This window comes from Rhineura floridana, chromosome 1 (genome assembly GCF_030035675.1).
Source record: "Rhineura floridana isolate rRhiFlo1 chromosome 1, rRhiFlo1.hap2, whole genome shotgun sequence".
NCBI classification, from domain to species: domain Eukaryota; kingdom Metazoa; phylum Chordata; class Lepidosauria; order Squamata; family Rhineuridae; genus Rhineura; species Rhineura floridana.
Window position 1 is genome coordinate 43987135 of NC_084480.1, and position 4776 is coordinate 43991910.

The 4776-nt window shown below is 47.8% G+C and overlaps 1 pseudogene; it reads right to left on the reverse strand.

The window, feature by feature from the left end:
• Nucleotides 1-2762: 2762 nt before the first annotated feature.
• On the reverse strand, nt 2763-4556 carry LOC133375687 (zinc finger CCCH domain-containing protein 10-like; annotated as a pseudogene).
• Between the last annotated feature and the right edge of the window lie 220 nt (nt 4557-4776).

Here is a 4776-nt window from a genome sequence, read left to right on the forward strand (position 1 = left end):
GCCTGTACCTATAACTAGTCCTCCCTGGCAGTCTTCTCTTCTCAAGCAAAAGCACCTTGCATGGGAAGGGAATGATGAGTGTTAGGATGGGCTAGCTGAAGACAGGGGAAGTGTTGTGTTCTTTCAGTTAATTATTGTTCTTGTTCTCATTCATTTATTCATTTTATTATTTGATTCCTCCAAGCCCAGGGTGTCAAGTTACCCAGTAGGTCCCAAGGCAGGTTTCAGAAACTGGAAATGCAGTATTAAAAACAGTTAAAACACATTACATTCACAAGAACAAGCTGGGTCCTGAAAGCATATATCTCAGTTCCAAAATGGAAATGGACTGCCTTCAAGTCAATCAAGTCTCAGTGGCAAATGCCAGGGTAGCACCATTCCCTGCTGGGAATCATGGGATTAGTGTTTTGCCTGCCTCCTAAATCATATCAGAAGGCAGAGAAAACTGAAAATCCCATGTTCCCCATCAATTAATGTTTCAGTTAAGGAAAATTTTTTCATGTCTCCCACCCACCAAATATCCCTCTTGCACCCTTGAAAAGAGGTAAAAACCTGTTCGTGCATCAGAAGCTTGCACAGCTGTCCTGGAGAATAGATACAAGGCATGCCCTAGGATAAATAGCACTCTGGGCGAGGAGAGCCTTTGGCACTCCCCTTCCCCATGGTCAGCTTTGCAGGGCCACCCATAGGGTTTGTTGGGCCTGGTACAGGTGTGATGATGGGGCTGCTGCTGCTCCCTACAAGGACCCATGCATGCGTATATAAAGCTGGAGGCCACATGCGTGAATTATTGTATGCACCAACTACTTACATGGGGATAAGGGAATAGGGATCGGGTTGGGCTTCTCTTGAGTACCTCCTCCAAATTCCAAACCCCTCCTGGCAGAGTTTCTTCTGCTTCCTGGGGCTCAGACTCACAAGTGTTCTAGTTGTGTCCTGCTGCTGGCCTTCTCCGCTACTCATTCAGGAAGGATTCCTCCCTTAAGGCCTGGCCTCATGCCACTCATGTGCCTTTCCCTGTGGTAACTACCACAGAAGTTTACTCTCTAGTGGCACATTGCCTGGAAATCTTAGGTGGTACTCACTCACTCATTTACATTTGTTTTAATAGTGGGAAACATTTACACTGTTAACTGTAGAAACAGCTGGGTCGTGAAGCATTTCCCTCATTTTCATTAAAACAATCTAATAAAACGCAATCCATGAAAGAACATGAAACGCTACCATAGACCCAAGGAGGAGCTAGAGTTCGTATCAACAACAAAAATCCAAATAGAAACACACAATGAGGGAAATTTCTTGTTTTTTAAAAAAGTGTGCCATAACAAAATATGAAGTGATGTAGGGCAGGTGAGTCCCTACAACAACGTTCTCAGGTATGACAGCAATTTAGACATGAAATACAGGCAGAAAGCAGTACATTTCGCAGAGGAAAGAACAAGACAGTGGGAGAAATTTCTGGGTTTGCAAGGCACCACGTACCCCTGCAAGCGTCAATTGGGAAATCAGGCTGCTCAAGCCTTAGGGTTGCTGCAAGGCATCCTGTCACTGTATCCTGGATGCATTCATATAAAAGAGGCCATCTTGATATATGTCCACAACCACTGCCACCCTGCAAATTGCCAAACTTTGGTAAGGATACGTAAGTTGAACCTGCTCTTTCCAGGGCTATAACTTCAACTTTCCATTCCTAATCAAACCAGAAGGAATGGCAAGATTTAATTTTGTTTTCTGAAACCATTTCCAGTTTATCGTATATTTTACCAACAAAGCTCAAGTAAGTTATACACAGGAGTTTAGATTCCTGCCTTACTAGATCAAGAAAAGGTGCACAAAGATACAACACACAGGCTGCCACAATCACTGCCTTTTGTGGAGCAAGTACTGTTTTAGAGTCTCTGCTCTTTTCTTTGACCGGGCAAAGGAAAGCCTCTCTTCATTTTATTGGCAATCACCGGGGAATTTAGCTGTCTTTTCTCACTGGAGCACCATAGGATGGATTCCATGTGCATATGCATAAGCAGTGCTTCCAAGATGGGGCAATCTGCTCAGCTACAAAATTCAAAGGGATTGGGTGGGTGACTACATTATAGGGTTGCCAGGTTCTTGGCCTGAGACTGATCCTGTATCTTTAGGAGAAGAGAAAGTCAGCCAAGTGCAGGTGTTCTTGCAACTCTGTAATAGGAAAAACCACAAGGTGGAATTCTACCTTCCCCCTGTACAACTTTTAAAGATACAGAAGACCTCTTGGTTGCCAGGCCCGGCCTCCAAGAGGCCTTCTGTATCTTTAAAAGGTGTGCACAGGAAGGGAGAATTCCACCTTGTGGTTTTTCTCATTACAGTGTTGCAAGAACACCTGCACTTGGCTGACTTTCTCTTCTCCTAAAGATACAAGATCAGTCTCAGGCCAAGAACCTGGCAACCCTACTACATTAGGATGGACAAGCTGCAAAACAGATATAAGGTATGCACAAGGGCTATAAGATTACTATACTCTCCAATTTGCTTTGTTAGCATCCCTGAGCCCTGCGGTCATTTCAGGGGTAAGCTCCACATATGCCTGCATGAGGAAAATCGTCAACCCAGGCTATGGTCCTTCCCCCTATGTAGAGATAAGAATTCCTGTGACTTTCAGATCAACATCTGAAATCAGTTCCATTCTCTTTTCCTTGTGTTAATCACCTCCAACAAGATAGACATGGATCCCAGTAGTGACCCAGGGAAAGCACGGACTGAATGAAGATACTTCCCTTAAACGTAGGCTAGTGGGGCATGGCTGTTATCCTCATACTCTGGGAGGCTATGGGGTATGTCACCATCGGTGTAGTGGCATGGCTCATGGTGATCCCCCCCAGTGGTTGAGCCATTGACACAGCCACAGGTGCTACTGATACAGCCACAGGTGCCATGGAGAGGGGTGGAGCCATCCCCTGGGCAATGGTCTGAGCCAGAGCTGCTGAGAGTGGGGTGATTTCCGGATTCATAGGAGGTGCTGCATTGCTAGGGGGTGCTGCCTGAGCTCCAGCTGGAGCTACCAAATCCTGCTGGGACACAGGCCGCGGCTGCAGAGCTTGGCTGCTTAGGGTAGTGTGAGTCTGGGCAATGCTGTGATTATAATTGGTGACGGTGCCCACAGTGGGTGCCAGAGTCTGCTCAGTGGCTGTAGCTGTGGAGCTGAGAGTCATCACCTTGGCCTGGTTGCGGAACTGGACATTCTGTTCCAAGAGAACCTCATTGGTGACTAGAAGGTTGTTGACCTGCTTCTTGAGATCCTCTACACGTTTGCGGAGCATGATATTCTCCTCTTCCAGGAGCCGGTATTCCACTGTACGTGGACTGGTGAAGTTATACTCATAAGTCTCAAAGTGGAGCCCATCTACCCGCCGCCGTTTGAGCACTGGGTCATGGTCATCATAGTATCAGTCAGAGTCATACAGGGGATCATAGGGATCATATTGACGTACAGGAGTGGTTATGCCCTGCTCCTGGGTGGCCAGCCCCCGGGCATCATATTCATAATCCCGCTGCAGGTGCTGAAATTTACATTTGGCCCCACGCTGGCAATCCCCCTTGAGAAAGTCCCTACAAATGGGTACTTCCTCTTTGCTGTTGGGGAGATCAGCTGGGGAAAGGCCAAGCCCAGCTGCTACTTTCTGGCGAAGATGTGGGGGTAGCTCCCCAGTCTTTTTGTAGCAGTCTTCATCCTCCTTGGTGCCATGGATGAAGCGGCAGTTGATGCGGACACATTCCTTGTTCTGGAAGTCATGGCAGAAGGTGAACTCATTCTTGCTAACTCCCAAGTTGGTGACCTCATTGATGTCAGGGTGACGAAAATGACAGCGTTTGCCCCGCTTGCAAACATTACACAGGAAATCCCGGCAGATGTCATCGGAGTTGGCACTTTCCTCATCACTTCCGCTACCACTGCCATTATAGGTATTGTCACGGTCAGGCATTTTTTCATAGCCCTGTGAAGGCTTTGTGATGCAAAACATTCAAAGTCATGCCAGGGTTATGGTAAGGACTCAGACTTGATTTGTCCCCCAAAGCTCTTTGGCTTCAGCGGCGAGGATGTATTCCGATCAGAGCAGTGACAACGTGATGTAGCTCATCCGCGGTGTCAGTTCCTTCATAACTCATCTGGTGTTCCGTTCTCCAACTACACAAACCCCATCTGAAACTTTACGGCACCCCGTAAACCTTAAAGAGCAAACAGCCCTAAAAGACTTCCTGAGAGGAAAAGGACCGAGACAGGCCCCAGTTTGTCCCCAGGAGATCAGGTTGGTTGGATGAGGTGGAGGAAGAAAGCCTACCACAAAAAAGAAAGGGAGCTGAGTGGTCCCGCGGGAGGCCCAGGGAGGGGGTGTGCAGGGGCGGGACCTAAGGAACTCCAGGAGCGGGGTCTTGCAGCTTGGGGGCATTCATTCCTTAGGAAATGTGGGGGACACTGGAAACCCAAGCCAGAACAAGGGGAGCGAAGGCCAGACTACCAATCCCCTCACCCTCCCACGCACTCACCCTCACTGCGACCTCATCTGGTCCAAACAAAGCGCAACCCCTTCCGGCGTAAATTTTCACTCACTCATTATTTGAACTCTTTCCCCAGCAGGCCTGGAACTCTTGCTGTGAAAAGAACAACCCCCCTGCTCTGCCACAGAATCCCTCCTTAAAGCCTTCTTGGTTCCTTCTTTCCTTTCATCAAACTCTGGGCCTAGGGCTATTAGGTCTGGGGCAATCATAAGCTTGCCTTATTTCTATTGTTGCCCAGACATAAAG